At 30.4% G+C, this 21,459-nt stretch overlaps 1 protein-coding gene and 1 pseudogene across 1 annotated transcript in view; both read right to left on the minus strand.

The window, feature by feature from the left end:
- The window catches only part of LOC142332809 (uncharacterized), an 83,387-nt gene that overhangs the window by 54,875 nt on the left and 7,053 nt on the right, over window positions 1-21,459 (minus strand). The gene's annotated exons all lie outside the window — the stretch shown is intronic.
- LOC142333483 (dynein axonemal heavy chain 10-like) overlaps window positions 1-21,459 on the minus strand; it is a 97,518-nt pseudogene that overhangs the window by 36,130 nt on the left and 39,929 nt on the right.

Here is a 21,459-nt window from a genome sequence, read left to right on the forward strand (position 1 = left end):
ACTAATTCATAGTAATATTATTATATAAACATACATCACAGTATCTGTAATATACCTTACCTTATCTTGTCCTTGACCTAAAGAAAGGTACTTAAATTTTGGTCCAGCTCCCCATCGATCAGCTAGTTTCATTAGTTCACTAGTTGGATCTGACCCTGGACTTAAAATGAAAATTACTGGGGTGCCAGGAGAACTTTGATCATATATCATGTCGAAACTGGAAAAATAAATAGCTTATCAGTAAAGAATTTAATAAGAATATTGATGTTCATATAAAATGACAAGATAAAAATATTAAATGAATGGTATAAAATACTTATAAAAATAAAGGTATGTACAATAAAACCATAAAATGATCACTGCATCAGCTGAAAATCTGCTCTCAATGAAAAGATCCAACCAAGTGTACAATATAAATACCTTTGAACACTTTCTGTTTGGATGTATGCCGTGACAAACATCCAACCAAATCTATCATCTCATACTTAGAAGTATGAAATCCAGATTCCTAAGTAATGGAATAGTTTGTACCACACTTCAACCAGCATGTCTAGAGCAATGGAAGCGACAGCTACTTCAATCCAGTGCATCAAATTGAGTAGATCGGTTGGTAACACAGGCACATGCACGAGATCCTTTAAAAACCCCAAAAAAAAACAAATCACAAAGAGTCAGATTGAGTTATCTAGGAGGCCACCAAACAAGCTCTGTCATCAGGACCACACTGATCGATACAGCACTAGGCGAAAAGATCATTCAACCAATCCTATACAGAGTTATGCCAGAGAGTAGGCGCCCCATCTTGTTGTCAAATAAAATTCTCAGATCCATCTTGTAGTTGAGGAAAGAGCCATGTACACAGCATATTCAAACAAGCAACTCCTGATACGCTTGCATAATGCATACTTGCATTAGTGCTAATGTTACGCATAATTTCCATTTATAATATTACATGAGTTTTAACTCATAATATCATTTCCCACTAAGATGAAATTTTGATTCATAGCAAAGTCGTCGACATGCATACCGCAGTCGATAGGCTACAAAACCTGTGACAGCTGTAAATCTTATAAAACTATGCAAGAAAGACTCCCTGACACGTTTGTTCAACATTTTCTTCAAACACCATTAGATGTCCCATATTATTTCCTTTACAAAGACATCTAGTTTTTTGAAACTGATTATGCCATCGATGTATGTTATTGTCACTTGGAGTATAGATTCATATTTAGCAAACTAAAAAACACAGAAAGCTTTCTATTCAGGAGTAGCCATCTTTACTTGTGGTGCTGACAAGTGGAAAAATAAAGAATCAATATGGCTATGTGTGTAGTAAACTGTCCTCTTTTCTTTTTGAATCTAGCCTTAAATAACACTGTATTTCGCCTATAATATAAAGATATATTTGTTATAATATCAAGAGATTAACAAATTAAAACCCCAATATTCTTTTTTGTACACCCATTATACAAAATGAAAAACATACTTGAAAAATACAAATAAAAGAGAGGTATGTTTACTATTTCAGTCACTGATGTAATATTGAGCTATTCTGTTGTGATGATCTGTGGCAGATAACAGAACTAATTTTTTTTTGTAATAAAATTACTTGAAAATTTCAAGCACAAAAAATAAGTTTCTTAATCAGTTCTTCACTTTTATAGCAACCAATGAAATAATACAACAGATTTCATCTCTGTCAATATAACCCCACCTCTCAGCTTTAAATATTACAATTACATTAAAATAATCCACTAGGAATCAAAATACTGGACTCTTTAGAAAGAAAACCAACAAACTCAAACAAAATAATCAATTTTACCTGATAAAAGGTGGTGTGATATATTGTTCGCCAATTGTTGCAGCCACATAATTAGATATGCCTTGATATACTGTATCGACTCTAAAACAGCGTAATAGCATTAATTTTTGAAAATTCTTTAATTTTTTACTATAATCATTTGGAAATTCTTCACTTTCTGGTAAGTCACTGTTATACCACTGAAAAAAATGCAAAATACAATGTTTTATTCTAAACATCTAGGAGAAAAATTATTTATTTTTTAATTAAACATTACAAATGTTTATATTTCTAGTTTAATACAGATATATATTTATTTTACTTTTAATTTATTCATAATAAGAGAGAAAAAGCAACAAATGAAAGAAAATGGAAAAAGATTTTATATGGATATTATTGGAATGAATAACTAAATCATAACATGGTAAATGAAATGTTGTGTAATTGTATTGCACAGGTCCTTTGAAATGTGTACTATTGCACTTATACAAATAAACTAATATTATTTTATTATTGTTAGTGTGCTGTGCAGGAATGTAAATGATTTACTTAAATTAATAAAAGTACATAGACGATTCATATTTATAGAAATACACACTTACTGTGAAGGGGTTGCTAAGTAATTAAGATTAACACATTGATTATGGTACAGACCCCTTGAGGTGCTGGCTGTATTGACATGAAAATGTTCCCATGGTGTGGCACATGCATTTTCAGGATGTGGATTTGATACGGCTCCAGTGCAGTTATTTATTTCAGATCTAAATAGTGTGATTAGGCATGTTCATGCCACTATTTCATGGCAATAAATACATTACATATATTAAATAAATAAAAAATGCCAAGCTGATCAGGATTCAAATTCAGAATCTTCTGGGTGAAAGGCAGAGCAGCTACTACTCAACTGTAGAACGGCCATGTATCTTATCTTACTATGGCTGTCATTATTTTCTTTTCACTCAGAAAGGCCTAAAATATTCTCTTAAGGAGAAAAGGTTCACTTTAACTGCAGGAGTGTAATATGTAAGTAATCTTGAGCATTAGAAAATATAAGTAAAATCTGTATGATTACAGATAAAAAGAAATATCTCTTGCAGCATAAACTCAAAAAAGAGTAATTATTACCTGAAAGATTGAAGTATAATTTCATCCAGGTCAACTGAAAAATGATAAAATAATTTTGAAGCAAAACTAAGAAGCTACAGCTATTAAAATCTCATACAAAAAATTTGGAAGTCGTGACAGAGACCTGAAAACACCACAAGAAGTTATAACTAGGATACGTGTAAAACGGTTTCTTCTCAAGAAGATAAAATATTAAGATTAAACATTCTTTAATAAAATAAAAAAATTTAATAACTTTTTTCCCCTAAAAAGCAATGATTAAATTTCTTCAGAAAATTATCACTTGCATTGGTTTTGATTAAATTCTATGTCCTTTCTGGCAAAAAGAACAATTACAGGGGTTACTAATTTTTTTTCAGGTTTTTAGAAAGTTTGGATTACTGTACAGAGATTAAAATGATAGTATCATAATATATAGACTGATGAGTAAACTTCTGAAAAGGATAATCTTTACTAATGATAATACAATTTTGATGAAGTGGTTAATAGTAATATTAAAATTTACTATTTTATACCATTTTTAGCAAAATTCTTGGCATGGTATTTTTTTTATACTATAAAAAAGTTTCAATTTCATATTCCCATGCACAAGCTTCAAGGTTATTGGTGAATTAATCATAAAAAAATTAAAATGATATATGTTTGATGCCAGATTTGTTCAATAGTTTAATTTCTGACATTATACAATTAATGTAAATAAATTATCTTATTACCTTTTTCCATTCTGGCACATTTGAATGAACATTAGTAGGTAAATCCTGAAATAACTCGGGGAAATCAACTGACAGCTTCTTAATATCATCCCAACCCTGAAAAAAATGACAAATAAAACCTTAACCTGTATCTTTAACAGAATATAGATAGAAATATAGACATCTATCTTTTAAGTGTTCAATTAAACATGTTATTATCACTCAAAAAATATATATGTAATAATAAAGGCTTATTCAAAATAAAATTCCATCAAAGCAATAACCTTAAAAAAATAATAAATAGAGACAATGAGATCACAAATTTGGTAGAGTGACACACAAATGTCAGGCAAATTATCAAATGGAATCTCAATCTCATTGAAAATGATTAAAAATGGAGTAAAAACCCAATACTTACATTTGTACTCAAATTAATTACTTTAAGTTATCATAACCAGTAGTAGTGATCTGACATGAAAAAAAAAAATGAAAAAGTGACTCACAGGAACACCAAGAATTCAATGCCAGAATAACTATTGCTTTCATTTTTCAGACAAAGTACTGTTGCACATCAATAACCAAGTCCATTGAAATTCAAGTGATATCCAACACTACATATAACAGCTTTACTCTGTCTACCAAAGGTACACTGGCTATATAATGAACATCATTACTTTTAGAGATATCGATCTGATTAGTGTTTATACTTTTCAACTTTACAACAATCACAGTCAAAATAAATATAGAAGCAGTTAGCGTAAAGTACAAATTAATGCATTCCTTTATGCAGGATATATCACACTATATACAATGCCTCAATTCAACAGGAAAGATGTTCTATATTAGGAAATAAGGAAAATGATAAAATAAACATGTAAATAAAAAAATAACCACAAAACAAAGGGGAACGTAGGTGTAAAGGGCCTGTTGACCTTTCTATAGGAACCCAGTTGAGTACAGAATTGAAATCTGTTAATGTAAAATATGATCTGATATTTTAAATTAACAGATTAAAAGATTTAAATATATAGTGAAATAACAGAAGGTAAATCTTTACTATCTGTATATATATATACAGAGAGTTTTTATCAGTGAAATCTTAATCAGAAATATCAGCAATTATGTATGACAGTTTGAATTTGAGCTGGAATGGTGCTTAATGTACAAAACTTATCCAAATACAATAAATTGTTACCCACCAGTTTTAAACAAGCATATTAGAACTAAAAACAATTCAAGAAATCACGGCAGCATTCTACATGCCATAAAGTAAGGTACAATACGTTTCTTCTCAGAAAATATGTCGTGTTAATGACTTCCAAGGAAAAACCTGTGTAATCCATTCACCCATGAATTTTTCAATTTGTAGTTGGTCTTATATTTTTTTTTTTAACAATTAATGTTTACACAATAATTTACTTTAATGCAAATCCATCAAAATGAGAAAATGGTTTAAAAAAGCCAATGTCAAAGTATTTTGAAGTGGTAATAGCTGGTATAGTGATAAACTACTACTAAATGATAACAATATACAGTGTAATCAGGACTTAACATTGTTTAACTTTATTGATCTACAGGAACCAATTATAAAACATGGCTTTGGCTGTCAGTTGTCCAGGTACTGGAGAACTAGCGAATTAAACATAGATACAGTTTTGCTGCCTTATATAGAGGCAAAAATTTATTCTTTTTGAAAAAGAATAAACTTAATTTGACTGTCTATAAATGTAGACTAAGTTAATGCAAATATCAAAAGATACAGAGAGTTAACAGTTTAAAAAATTATATACTTGATATAATAGGGACATTTAAATAAAAATGCCAGCTAACAACTGCAATACTTTCCCAATGACGCTCGTGAGTGCAACTTTGGCTATAAAGGGCTTCTTCCTCAAGAGACTATATTATATTTAGGAAGAAAAACAAATTGAACATTAAAGCATTAAGTATACAAGCAAAGAATTATGTAAAATGGGGTTTTCTATTCCATTTTAGTAAAATTTTGTAATACAGGATCCACAATGACTGTAAAGCTCTACCTTTTTGACAAATTGTAACCATAGTTAAATGGCATCAGTGACTGATAAATCAGAAGTGATAATACAAAATTTCATAAAATTTGGTTAATCCAAGCTGAAGATAAAAAAAAATAGAATTATCAATCACCCCTGAATAAACTGGCTAAATACCAAAATGAAATATTATGTAATGGAATCAAGTATATAACCTTTTATTTTGTTAATTCTCAGCATCTTTTGATAACTGCATTAATTAAGTCTACATTTACAGACGAGCAAATTAAATTTTGGTCCTGGATAAGGCAGCAAAACTTTACATATATTTTACTATTTCTGCAGTACTTGAGCAACTGACAGCCAAAGCCATGTTTTGTGGTTGGTTCCTATAATCAGTTAAACAATGCTAATTCACTTTATAATTGGTTTCTATAGATCAAAGTTAAACAATTAGTACAAAAATGCAACATATGGTCCAGAATTTACAAAAATCTCTTTCTTTTTTTGCCCTGGCTCTTTATGGAGATTTAATAAGACCCAACCACATTAAAAAGTGTCTTAGCAACTGAAGGTGGATTAAATTATATAAAAAAAATAATGTATATACTTTGAGTAAAAGTTTCAAATATAGAATCCTCATAATGTCCATATCTTCCTACCCGTTTCAAAATTATCAATCTAAAACAAACCTTTTTCAAGAGATCTCAAGGAAAAAAATAGAAACATACATACATAGATATGTATATATATCCTGAAATTTTCAATGCTAATTTTTTTTTTTTCATTAGAGATTTACCAATTTCAACTAACATTTCAAAGCAAGTAAAACTGAAAGCTATCAGATAATTCATAATAATAGATAATAAAGTCTCTTATTTAATTTGTTATGCCACAATATCCTATAGTCATAAATATTTAGTTTTTAATAAATTATTTAGATTAACAATTCAAGTTATAGAGTACAGATCATATCTTATTCCCTAAAAAAACTATTATAAAAATTTTACTGCATATACCTTTCTCTTTGTAAAGTTATTTATGATCTCATGCAATATTAATTTTTAGAAACAATAGACTAACCACCAAAATTACTGTTACATATGAAATATAAAGTATGGTATTGTTTGAAAAAATGTCTGACCAGGAATCAAACCATAACCTTCTTGATTAAAAGCAGAGACACTACCACTCTGCCAAAGCGGTAGTGTTAAAAATAATTACTTGTGGAGTAATGTGAATACTATTTTTTACAGAATAACAATTTTCTAAATCCTAACTTCTAATTAGTTGTTATAAAATACTTGCTAATCTTGACATCATCAGCAAGCTGGTTTTCAATACGATAACTCTTTGTGAATGGTATTCTTAATTTGTATATTTTAGTCATCCAATCTTTATAAATCATTTGATATCTAAACTCAAAGCTAAATGGTGCTGCATATGTTAAAAATCCAGCTGATAAAAGACAATTTCCAATAATTTGCTCTTGTTCAATATGTAATTTTTTAAGATCTTCTGACCACCTAAAAAAAAAATAAAAAGTGGAGGATTTTTATTTTTAAATTATAAGGATTACAAAAAAAGTAAAAACCATTTGCTCAACTCTACCATGCAGGCCCAATGATCATAGCCAATTCAAGGTTGTCCACTCTCAGTAATTTATTTGTTATACTCAGTTATACTGATTTGAAGAGTTTTTAAGCCTTTTAAAGATGAAAGTATAACATCCTTAGGTGTTAAGTAAAATTTTTATTCAATCTTTTTATGCAAAAAATATATAACCTTTCATTAACAGGTTTACAGGAATCTTATACAAAGTGTTCAACTTAAAAAAGGCCCCATCAATCAGTAGTTTATACTAAATCCATATTTTTCTTAAAATGCATATTGGTGTGAGATAAGTAAAATAATGTAGAAGACACATTATGACTGAAGCTGGAATGGAGAGGACTGATTATTGTCTGTACAAGTATTGTGTTGAGCAATGGTTTTTTGAACAAAGCTGCATAATTGTGTGTTTATTCAAATATGGTTAGCTGTTGAAGAACCTGTATTCATTATGGAAACTTATTTAGAGAAGAAATCTATGTTGTGTGTCAGCAAATGTTCAGGAGAAATTAGGAAAGGAAGCACCAATGACAAGTGTAATTCAGAAGTTTGTTAAGTTTTTTAAATCAGATTAGACCAGAAACATGCTCGACACAGGTCGTACAGGACATTAAAGCAGCAGTTACAAGATCGCTTCATAAATCTTTGCAGAGACTAAGTGGGAAAAGAACATTTTACTAGGTTCATCCCACACTGCAGTGAAGAGAAGCTGAAATGTTATCCATATTGAATGAAGAAGGTTTTCCATGAGCTAACTAATACGATTATGCTAAAAGGGTTCATGGCAATCAATAGTTCATGAACTTCATTAGAGGCTTCACTGGGATCAAGTGTTTTTAACAGATGAAGCATGGTTTCATCTAGTTGAGTATGTTAGTTGTCAGAACTACTGAACTTGGGATACTGAAAACCTGCACATTTTCTTTGAATCTCCCCTACACTAAAAAATAGGTATATTGGTGTGTGGTTTCAAGGGGATGAAAATTAAACCCTTGTTTTTTGAAAAAAAAAAACTGTGGATGCTGCCTTCTACCAAGAAATTATCCAACAGTTCCTAGCCTTACTGAAAAAGAATAAGCGTGACTGTTGGTTGCAACTGGACAGCACCATTTGCCATATTGCTTGCCCTTCTATGTAGATGCTACAAAATGTTTTCTGTGGAAAAATCATTTCTAAAGGATTGTGGCCATCAAGATCCCCTCATCTGACTAGTCTAGACTTCTTTCTGTGAGGTTATGTAAAAGAAAAATTTTTTATAAGAGCAGTCCTCACATCTTGCAGGAATTGAAAAAACATTACTAATGTCATCCAGGAAATAAGACAGGATAGAGCTAACAAGAGTAGCTGCAAACATGGTCAAACATGTTGTGCATAGAAGTAGATGGATATCATTTTTAACACCTTCTTTAAATTATTATGCAAGTGTTTGCTAATAAACTATTCTTTATAGACTAAACTAAGTGAATAAAACAGTGTTCAAGTTAAAAGAGGCCACTTATGTGGAAAATGTTGGTACGACTGAAGCTGAATGGGGAGGACTGGTTATTTTGCCTGTACATTTAAGTATTGCCACTCTGTTGAGCAATAGTTTTTGAACAAGGTTGCATAATTATGTGTAGATTATGGGATCTCCTTTAACTTCAATACTGTAGAATAAGGCTGGCAAATAAATGGCACTGAGTGCCAGGCTTGGGAAAACTTTATGATGGGATGTACATATGTGTAGAACTTACCTCCACATTCAATGAAAATTTGTAAAAAGCACAGGCTATTCAAAGCAATCCTAAATAAGAAGTCAGTATAATTGAACGTAATAACAGACATTTATCTTTGAGGTTTAGAGCAAGTTCTGTGGCTCATTTTTCTAGCTTAATTTTTTATTAAAAATATATCTAATAAAGACGTAAAAATATTTTATCATTTCTAGTGCTCATTATTTTTTTAGTTTTAAACGGTTTTTTGATAATATAATTATAGGCTCCAAAAAAATAGCAAAAAACTGGAAGGTATATTTGAGAATGATAAATGTGTTTTTGATGAGTGCAAGTTTTGGCTTAAGAGAGAGAACAAGAAAGTCCTTTTAAAAACCTACAAAACAAAGAGATGGTAAATTTAATCATTGTAAACTAATATACAAAACCAGGTAGCAGCATAATGACTGATGGTAAGTGAGTTTTCAATGTTTCACTCATTGCTAACTTCACAAACAATGCTATCCAAGACGAGGAGGACTAGGTCAGAGATAATTAGATTAGAGAATTATTTTGTAAAAAAATTGGTAAAGAATGCACAGCTAAGGTAAAATTTTGTATTTTTCACTCATTCTAAAAACAATGTAAGAAATGCTTATTTTATAGTTTTGTAGGTTCTACTTATTTGCCAAAAGTATTATTAACATTATTTTATTTCTCATTACTTATTAATTTATTTAATCTTTTATGTATAACATTTTCCCAGTATCTATTATTTTTTAACAATTGAAATGGACATTACTTTTATATTTTAAATCAATTTTTTGTAAATGTTCTTTTGTTCTCCAGTTTACTTCAATAATGTGTAGCATAGATCCTTTTTTCTTACCACATTATAAAAAATCTATTTATTTATTAACTGCACAAGACAATGTTACAACTGAACATAAAAACTGATTTACTGCCTACCCATTATCATTATGATGATGATAAATTAGATGTTGACATTATAAGAGCAATATTAATTTAAGAAACAAAAAATTACCGTTTTTTTACAGAGCTAAGTCCAGTTATTAATTTATCAGCAGCAATAAGACGTCTTTGCATAATTTCTGTTTCCTCTTGTAAAATCTGACGTTCTCTCATTGCTTCTACATAACTGTCATTCAGACCTTTTAATGTATTTTCAATTCTCTGCAGTTCTTTATTAATATTGTCTAAATATTTTTTTGCCTACAACAAATAATTTTAATTTATCAGTTCCTCACACTATTTTTAGACATTAATAGTAAAGGACATGATGAAATATCCTGTCATATAAAATGAAGGCAAGAAAAGTCCTGTACAAGCTGAGCAATACTTGATGGTTTTAATTTATAATTGAAAACAGTATAATATTTGGTGCTTTTTAAAAAAAATGTTTTTGAGATAGAGTCTTGTTTAAGTTTTATTTATTTTAAAACTTTACTGCAAATAATATTTAAGACAAGTATATTTTTATTATCTTTATTTTTTTTTTTTAAATAAAAACTAAAGAAGTCAAACTTACAAAAAAAAAATGTATTCAAACTGAATCAGAACTGAAATACAAAACAAAATAAATGAAAATGATACATTATGAAACAGCTGTAATTTAAATAGATTACATTAACTATAAATTCAATGGCCTTTAACTTTGATTAGTTATTCCTCAAACTTGTGAAACACAAAGGATAAAAAAAATTTAAAAGGTGGCAGGATGTGCGACTATAATTTTATAAGCATGAGTGGATATCTAGTGTGTGACAATGAGGCACAGCCTGAACCTCTGCCACGGCAAATTATCTGCAAGACACTAGAGTCCTTGATAATGGTGGTGCTGCTGTCAGCATCACAGACCCACTCACTCTCAGTGGCCAATGCTATACTTAGCTCGTTGCAGAGCATGAAGTCTGGTTTTTCCTTTCTTGCAATCTCTGATACCAAATCATAGACTCTCCAGCTCCTGTTTGTATTGATTTGGAAGATTTTCATTTACTTTTATGGCACTCTTTACTACCAGTCCTGTAGCTCAACTTCCCAGGCTGCACATTTTGTATTTCTTTGCACTTCGACAAAAAGTGCTGATTGGTCAGGCCTCTTGCAGTTTACAGGCAAGATGGCTTGTATCCCAGCATCTAAAACATTTGGATTCTTCCTCCTTCTGGTGACATGGCAACTGGCTTACCAGATTTGGATCCTGCCAATAGTGTGGAGCTGACGAGCAGCATGCAGCATCCACTAGCAGCTCCATGGTTGTCTTCTGGGTACTGCAAAGAGCCAGCCTGAGGGACATAACCAACACTGAGGTTTTATCTCGTACATCACTACATAACCAACACTGAAGTTTTATCCCCTAAATCACTTGCACATCTCGGTACATGATCTCACCAATAAAGTACTTTATGTGGGTGAAAAACTTCTAATCGACCTACCCTTTGAAGGTCACATCAGCTCTCACAATCTTTTTTTTTATAGTTTTCCATAATGACTCGGCAGCATTGCCCGCATATCTTTAAACAAGGATACTAAAATTTCAATTTACAGAAATCAAAACAAAAATTTAGTTAAATATTTTAGCAGAGATGGTTTAATTTGTTCCTGCTATGATATTAAGGGGCCAATGTCTGAACTGGACATTGAATATGTTATTCATGATTGGTGTTTATCTATACTCATCAAAAAGAATCTTAAAGGCAGTGTTGTTGCATTACTCGAATAAGTTTTCTTCTATACCAGTAGCACATGCTGTAGAAATGAAAGAAACAAGAAAAATATCAAAAATTTTAAAACTCATGGCGAATTCATTGCTGACCTAAGTGATATGGCTTCTCATTCTCTTTATAAAATATGTATTTCTTGTGTTTGTGTGGTGGTCTGGCTGGAGATAAACGTTACACAGTTAAAGACTGGCCAAAAATAAATCAGTTTACCCCACGAAAGGAGAATGTTGTCAATATCCCCCTTGTCAAAGCACACTATTATTTTACAACCTCTTTACATAGACTTGAGAATTTTGTAAAAGCATTAGATAAAGATGGAAGTGGGTTTAAATATTTAACTGAGAGTTTTTCACAATTAAGTGAAGCCAAATTCACTCTTAGTGAACTACAAAAATTTAGGCTACAGAATGTCATTGAAAATTCTTTTTTTACATTCTGGATTTTTTCCTTTTACACTTGGAGAAGGTTCCACCATGATATATTGCAGATGGAACAACATTATCAAGGCAGATGGGATGAATCTATGATGAATGACTTGTTGCTTGATAAAAAGAGAATTCACTCAACACAAAAAGAAAATAAGAAAAAAGAAATGACAAACATAAATGTCTATAAATAAAGGTACGAATTTTACTGTAATTATTATTTTTGTATTCTATTATGTCAGGGAGTAATACACCCAAATTAAAAAAAAATTTCCTTCAATGCAAAACACCTGTAACCTTGGTAAATAATTCCTATTGTACAAGCATATTACTCACCAGAAAAATTTCAACAACTCTTATAATTTCAGAACATCATATGTTACTTTTTCACCAGGTCTAATGATTTTTTTTTTTTTAATGTAGGGATAATGTATAAACTATAGTATATTTTTTTAATTTCTACCTGTATTAAAAAAAAAATTACATAAAAAATAAACTAGAAATGACTAAAGATGAAACTAGTATCCACATTACTAAATTACATTTTAAGATTTTTCACTGACATTGTGTGCGCCCTTGGGTATATCATTCCAACAATGAGATCAACTAATCTGATATATTGGGGCAACATATCTTAAAAACTATTGTGTTGAGTGGTGTGTGGATATTGTCATTATGACTTCCGGGTTTTTCACCATTAGCCAAGACTCATGTAGAAACACCTACTCTCATTGCCTACAAACATTTCATGCGCTTTGGTTCTTGTTCAGTGGAGGCAGAGGTGTAAGGTAGCCATTATTACCTGTTTCACGTCCTTACTAATATTTGAAAAAACTGCAGTTTTATAAAATCTTGTTAATTTAATAACATTGCTTTCTTTTAAGTTCCCATAGGTTTTACCAGCTATGTTACTTTTTGAGCACAAGTTTTTATTAATTTTCTCAGAGCTGTAGCCAGATGTACATGCCTGTTTTTTTTTTTAATTTAGTTTTGCTACCATACACATTCAAACTGAAGATTCGCCAACAACAGTGGATTACCGTAACTTATAGGAAAAAAACAGCTTCCACAGAATCTCTGCAGCAACAGTCTCCATATTTGGGGACTACCCATCATAATTTTGGATACATTCAGGCTGATGCCCCTTATACTTAGAAGAAAAACTCAGGCCTGTTTTCTCCTAACTGATTTTTAGTTACGGCACAACTTTGACAATAGTGTAACACTATAGCATAGTGTTAACACTAATTATATTATGTTAATTATTAATCAATTAACATACACCAAACTCCATAATTTGATGTACCCTCTCTTATGCCATGTACCATCATAGCTAATAGCAACATCTAAATTTTTGTTAGCAACAAGCTAACAAAGACTGGATTCAAATTAAATTTACAAGCTGAATAAATTACATGCGATTGTGAAAAGTTTGGTGGGGAATTATTTGACAAAATTTCTCTACACCATTGTGGTTTATTTTTCTCAGAATTATAAGTATTCTTTTCTTTTTTGGTCGATTGTTTTTGACCCATAATGAAAGAGCAACTGTACTACTACCAAAAACCTACTGATATGTTAGATGAAAAACTAAATCTGTAAATAAACTACAACAAATATTTAGTTTGGTAATTGTGGTTGGCAGTTACATTTGAAAACACATGAGGACCAAAAAAAAGAAAACATGCCTACCAAACATAACCTAACTTGACTACTTTCGTTTTCAGTTTAGCCTCTGGAACCACCATAAGGTATTACTTCAGAGGATGAATGAGGATAATATGTATCCATATAAAAGGTCCATTATAAGGATTTGAACCTTTAATTCTTGACTTTGAAATCAGGTGATTTGTGATGAGTTCACCAGTAGACTAACCCCGTGGAGTGGGTTAACCTAATTTACTAACGCACTAATAATTGACCACGAATTAGAAAGGAAAGACCTCGAATTACACAATACACTATTAACATTCACAATAAAGAAGAAATTTTGCTATTTTCGACAAAAAACAATATGTTTTGCTATCCAATACAGTAAACAAACAGATGCAGAACAGTAACTGGATGCTAAACTAATTCATAAAGAAACAATCTTTAAAATGATTTTAATTAAACCACCTGTCTTATCCTAGATCAAAAATTAGACTTCAAAAATCTGTTTTTTACTGTTTTTACCAGATCTTTTGACTGTTTCTGATCAGTAATTATTTTTTGTCCTTGAAATATTAATTTAAAAAATGAATCTTATCACAAGATTAAGAAGTACACAAGTATGAAAATCAATGGAAAAATTTTATGAAAAAACTTTTTGCAAAATATCAAGGTTGATTAGTCCCTTAAGAAGTTATTTTAAAGAGTCATAATTAAAAATCTCAGGGCGATGTAGAATAAAAATTTCATTTTAAGAATCAGCATAAAAAATACATTCTGATTCACCTACTTTTATCAAGTTCAATTATTTTTTTTTTTGTTGACGTGTGTAAACTTTTACAACACAGATCAATGTATTCACCTGATCAATAGCAAAAGACAAACTGGGTATTAGTTTTTATTTGCCTTTACAAATTACAACCTCTGTTTTAATGTAAATTATTTTTCAATATTAATATTATTTATTATTATACATTTTTATGGTTTCAATACGATCTTACTGTACTACAATATTTTCAATATATTAGATTATTATAATTTATTATATAACATTAATAAAATTATCCCAGTTGAGATTGCTTCAAGTTATTTAATTTTATTCAGAATGAAATGAAAACTGGTTTTTTAAACTAGTGACTTACTTCGAGAAAGTTACTTCATCAAAGTTTGTTTTAACTTTGTTATTTATGAATGGATTTGAATAAATAAGGTGTTATTTTCTTTGTCATGAGAGGCTTAACATTTTTTTTTAACAACATTTAAATAAACCAGTGGTTGTAAATATATTAATTAAAAAGTTTTTGGAGCCATAATTTGTAGGTTCAAATGAAAAACCCATTTTTTTCTTTCATTACACATTAACATTTGTACCTAGAGAACTTCTAGGTACTCTAGCAGTTTTCAGCTTAATACAATTAACCGCTCAATTTATATGTTTAAAATACAAAATGGCAGATTTTGTATATGTTGGGAACATAATATAACTTTGGAACATAACATCCTCTGAATTTCTGAAGGTTTTTTCTTACAAACCAAAAATCCTATATAAATATATAAACAAAGTTATTTTATTCCAACCCAAAAATGTCTATTTTCTGACAAAACGGTTTTGTGTTCTACCTTCTTAAAACCTAAGCAGGACAGAGGTATGGGACCACTTTATTCAATTTCTTAGATAAAAAACATAAGGAAGCACCAAAATTATCCCTAGATTTGTATTGTAAGAATTTTAGTAAAATTGTTTAATTTCACAGAGCGAACAAAAAGCAGAGCTAAATTTTTTGCAAGCCAAAACCCACTAATGAACAATTTTCTAGCCTACGTTTATATGAACATTTTTCCTATTTTTGGCTATGGAATCATCTTCCAAGAGACTGATTTGCAATTTTGAATCACTCTGTTTATCAAAATTTCTTTAATAAATGACTAATTAGCATTAAACAGTAATGATGAAATAAATATACTATTTACAATGTATGTTATGCCTCGAAAAATGAAAGTGAAGAAAAACCAACTTATTTATACAGATATAAAACAATAGAAAATAAAATTCTAAACATCGAATGAAAAATAATTACTGAACAACTTTCAATATCATGTAACACTGTTTTCAGTACAATTTGTCAATCTTTTGATTAGAAAATTCCACTTTAAAATAAACAGAATAAATAAAAATGAATCCTTATAATATAAGATAAATAAACAAGACAAAATATAATACTATCTCAATTTACAAAATATTGATTTTTTGAACTACCAACTAACAACTAAGTAAAAACCTTAAAATTTGGCCTACCTTCAAAATTTAAATTTATTTATGGGCCGTGTCTCACTGCCCATATTAATTTCACCTTCATTTCAATCCTGTAATACTGGACTGAAAATTTTTACTGGCTTGTGAAAATTTCAAAACCCAGTAGGCACAAAACTTATACCCTAACCATTACTAAGATTTCTTTAAGTGCATAAGACCGACAAAAAAATATCATCAATCTTCTTAGCTAATTCATTACTATCTAGACAGCCAGCCACTTCAGTCTTTATCATAACTTCAGTTCATTTCCATACACGCTGTACATTTGTACCATTATACCCAACTCTTCATAAACTTTACAATGTGACAAATGGATTTCCAGTTTCTAGCTAACTGAAATCTTACTGAAGAATACACTTCGCAAATGGCTTTCAACTGCAGCTAACTTTACACATTTGTTATTAAATAATAGCACAGACCTCTTTTTCACCATTGTTACATATGCACTGAATACACTAGTAGACTACAGTATACAAAATAGTAGACCTGCTGCACTAAAAAGGCAGCAACACTACATATGCTAGTTCTACAGCTGAATTTAATTTTAAATTATTTAGTCCAAACTCCTTTTTAAAAGGTAAATTTCTTTTAAAAAAATGATTTTTTTCTTAGTTAAATCAACAAACGAGACATTTCTGTGGAGGGAAAATGCAACTATAAACTCAACTTCCACTCAATAGGAGCAGTAAGAGTATAAAAATAAACTTAAGAAAATTATTAGAACAATAAAAAAATTAAATTCTGACAAATTTAACAAAAGTCAAAACACAAAATAAAAGGAGGAAAAAAACTTTGTAAAACTAAAAGCATACATAACAGAGGTGGCGTTAATGAACAGTAAAATAACTTTACTGTTAATCAATTGAGGATTTAATAAAACAAATGAATTAAATAAATTCTACAAAATGACAATACTTTCCAGGATAGTCGTTTTTTTATTTAATGTTAAGAGAATATAATAATCACAGTCAAATTGCTTTAAATTTCAGGATTGGATATAGTAAGAGGAAACATTACCCTGCCAGATTGTACCACTCTTAATTTAAAAGCTTGAAGTGGAAGAAGTGATTAGTAGCTAGAAAGATGAAGATGAATTCTATAGTAATTATATAGTAACATATATATATATATAGTAAGTAACAGAGAGAGAGTAAAGAGTAACAGAGAGTAAGAAACTTTTAATATTAATTAACAATTAATTAAACATGTCTTTCCAATTCAGAAACTTAAAACAAGTATCAATACGACCAAAAGAAAAATAATTTATAACCGTAATAACAAGTTTTATAAATCACAAATAGATTGTAATGAACGTTTTACATAACTTTGATAACAGAAATATAAGTAAGTAAAATTTGCAATGAAAGATTTATAGTGTTTGGTTTATTTACACTACGTTAGTAGAAATTTACACTTAGTTTCACGTGGTGAAAACTGGTTTCGACCTATTAAAGAATTTTACCTTTTACAATAAAGATTAAAGTAAATATTTTTTTGGAACCATTTATGTCTTAAAAACAATTTTAGATTACAGATAGGTTGACTATCAGAAATAGTTTGACTGTATTTCAAAACTATACTATACCTGAAGTTCAAGATCACCCATAGCAGGTCGGTGACACTTTCTGCTCGTTGACAAGTTAACTCTGATCCTTTTTCCATTTACAACACACCCATTTAATCTTTTGACACAGTTGTTGACATCATTTGATATAATGCTAGAATGCAAATTAAAAACTAGAATGACAATGCAATTTCTAAAGTTAATTTCTAAATTTATTCTAATAAATTCACCACCACCACAATCAAAGCATCCTTAAACTTAAAAATGCTATTTAAAACAAAGAATATTTTGACCCATGGGTAACCCAAAATATCTCTCTTAGAAGCAATTGCATGATTACTAATGTGCATAACACAGAAAGAAAAAAAACCTGGATAGATATAGTATGGTGCTTTATTTGTCTAATGAATAGCAAATGGACTGTTCTACTGCAATGAAATGAAATACTGATTTGCTGTCATCTAGATTAAGTATGACAAAGTCTGCAATCAAGGGGCTCAGATAAACCGGGTACTTGACACAATGTAAGAGATGGATAACATTCGTGTGGTTGATGCAGTAGGATATCACCCAAGGAAATGTACACACAGAATGAGATTTATAGTGGTCCAGGAAGTCCACTTGGCAGGAGTCAAAGCTCAGGAAATATGATACTTAATTTAAGCTCAAAATTAAAATAAATATATATTTACTTACCACAAAACCATAGTTGTGCAATATATCACATTCAACCACAATGCCATATTTAGCAAACAAAGCTGTCACTTGTGGTGCTTTAGTTTTATCAGATAGATTACCGACGAACAATTTAGTAGTAGCAGTCTGAGGTCCCTTACAACTAGTAGCAACACTTTTAACAATCATAGCAGTTCCCTTTATTAGATACACTTTAAGATTTTTAATGGCATCATAACCAAATTCCTGATTTTCCATATGCTGTAACACAATCACAGTATAACATATAATTCTTTATAATCAAATATGAACTGAGCAGCTTTTTATTTTTATTTTTTTTTATTATATTATTATTTTTCCAAAAAATGTAACTCTGCATTTTCATTTAACAAAGATGGAGGCACCTTCCTTGGTAAAATATTCCAGAGGTAAACTAGTCTCCTGTTTGGATCTCCAGATAGGGGACTACTAGGAAAGGGGTCACCAGAAAATTAAAAAATTAACATTCGAGTCGGAGCGTGGAATGTTAGAAGTCAAAATTTAAAGAGGAAATGTGTAGGATAAATGTAGATATAGTAGGAATTACTGAAGTTCAGTTGGAAGAAGAAAACGACTTTTGGTCAGGTGATTTTAGTTATCTCAGCTTGGGCAGGCAGGCAGTAGGTTAATGAACAAGAAGGTAGGGAGAAGAGGGTAGGGCATTTCAAAATGCCTAGTGATAGAATCATTGTAATAGATAAAATAAAAAACCTAAACCGACATTATTAATTTCTATATGCCTACAAGCACCCATGATGATGAGGTAGAGTGTGCAGACAAAGAAATTGATGAAGCAATTGAAAGGGGATGAATATTTAATAATAGTTGGAGATTGGAATGCAAGCATTGGGAAAGGCAAGGAAGGAAATAGTGGGTGAATACGGGCTGGGCAAAAGGAATGAAAGAGGGGACCTCTTTGCTAACATTTACAGGAACCAAACAGCAACAGTAATAATTATTATTATTAACATAAAAAACATAAAAAAGAAGCCGTAATAAAAAAAAAGTGTCAAGGATGTTCCCTATCCCCCATTACTTTTTAAGAACAATTTAGATCCAGAGTAACAGTACAAGGTGAAAAGATAAAGATGCTATGATTTGCTCATATAGTAATTCTAGCTGAGAGCAAAAAAGATTTAGAAGAACAATGAACGGCATGGAAGAAGTCCTACTCAAGAACAACTGCATGAATACAAACAACAAAACAAAATAATGAAATGTAGTAGAAATAACGAAGATGTATTACTGAATGTAAAAATAGGAAGAGAAGATTATGAAGAGAAGAATTTTGTTATTTGGCAAGTAGAATTACTAAAGATGGATGAAGCAGGAGCAATATAAAATGCCGAATAGCACAGGCAAAACAAGCCTTCAGTCAGAAATATAATTTGTTTACATCAAAAATTAATTTAAATGTCAGGAAAAGATTTTTGAAAGTGTATGTTTGGAGTGTAGCTTTATATGGAAGTGAAACTTGGAACAACCTGGGTACCTGAGAAGAAAGATTAAAAGCTTTTGAAATGCGGTGTTACAGGAGAATGTTAAAAATCAGATGGGAGGATAAAGTGACAAATGAAAAGGCGTGGCAAATTGATGAAGAAAGAAGAATTAGGAAAAATATAGTTAAAAGAAAAGCCAGACTTATAGGCCACATATTAAGGCATCCTGGAATAGTTGTTTTAATATTGGAGGGACTGGTAGAAGGAAAAAATTGTGCAGGCAGGCAACGTTTAGAATACGTATAACTGTTAGGGATGTATGATATAGGGGATGGTATATACCAAAATGAAACGACTAGCACTAAATAGGGAATCTTGGAGAGCTGCATCAAACCAGTAAAATGACTGAAGAAAAAAAAAGATAGAAGTTAAAACCGTTGAAGTAAAATTTATTTTAATCACATCAGAAAAAAGAATGTTATTTTATGAATACCTGAAGAATCTGAAGGGTACTGAGAGAAAGAAAAAGAAGCATGTGGATATGCTTTGGGAAAACATATGGGCATTTGGACTTGCATGTTGATGTTAAGAGAAAGACTTTGGGAAGCCGCTCTGTAAATGTTACATACTGTAACTTTGTCTATTCTTGTGGAATTAGCTAGTTTTCATATGAAGCTCATAATATTGCAGAATACTTATAGCCTTGAAGGAAATTTAAATCATGAGACTTATGAAAAAGGTAGTTGCAATTAAAAAATTTACAACCATAACTTGTTCAAGCCCAGTAGGAAGGAAAAATGGTTTTTTGCTCTTGTTCAAGAGTTTCTTTTTATACAGTTTCATTTATCATAAATCTTTATTCTGCGCCTAATTAGGCACAGGGTTCACACATCCACAAATGGTTGATAAATTATTCATGTCTGAAGAAGCCTAAGGAAATGTGAAAGCTGATAAAATAAACCGCTGATAAAATTATCTACTGAGGTAGGTTTTGCATCAGTAGCATCCTGAAAGAGGTCTAGCTGATGAATCCAATATGTAATTGGTCTTGACTTGTTTTGCTGACCCTCAGTCAATAAGCTGTACTGTACTATGGTGTACTGTCAGGCTGGCTCATTAGGGTTAGGAACAGAGGTGATGTAGAAATCAGAATCACAACAAGGTGGGGGTATCTTCTCCCTAAGGAGTCAGGATGGTGACTATTAATCCAAACATATATTACAACATAACACTGGTTTTTTAACATCTAATCACAATATATTAATGTTTATATTGCTATTATTTAATGGCAGTGTATCTAATGAGCAGATACTATCAAGTTGTTGATTAATGCTATTTTTGTTTAAGCAAGATTTTTTTTCATTTATTATTATTATTAATTAATACATCACTGGAAATTCTGTAATCAAAGTATGAAATTTCTATTCCCTAAATAATAAAAATCACACATTTTCAATCAAGTGAAAGTTGCCAAAACATTTTCTGGCTAAACAGATAAGGAAAAGCAAAGCAATCACTAATAATATGTAAAAACATGTTCTTGCAAACAAAAATAATGAAAGATTACTATTAAAATTAATGAACATTGTAAAGAAAATGCAAAAGATGAAAGTACATGTCAGAAAGGACAATCCAATTTTTCACAGTAAACATAGGTACAAATATTTATTAACATACCTG

This window comes from Lycorma delicatula, chromosome 12, assembly GCF_047948215.1.
Source record: "Lycorma delicatula isolate Av1 chromosome 12, ASM4794821v1, whole genome shotgun sequence".
Lineage (NCBI taxonomy): Eukaryota > Metazoa > Arthropoda > Insecta > Hemiptera > Fulgoridae > Lycorma > Lycorma delicatula.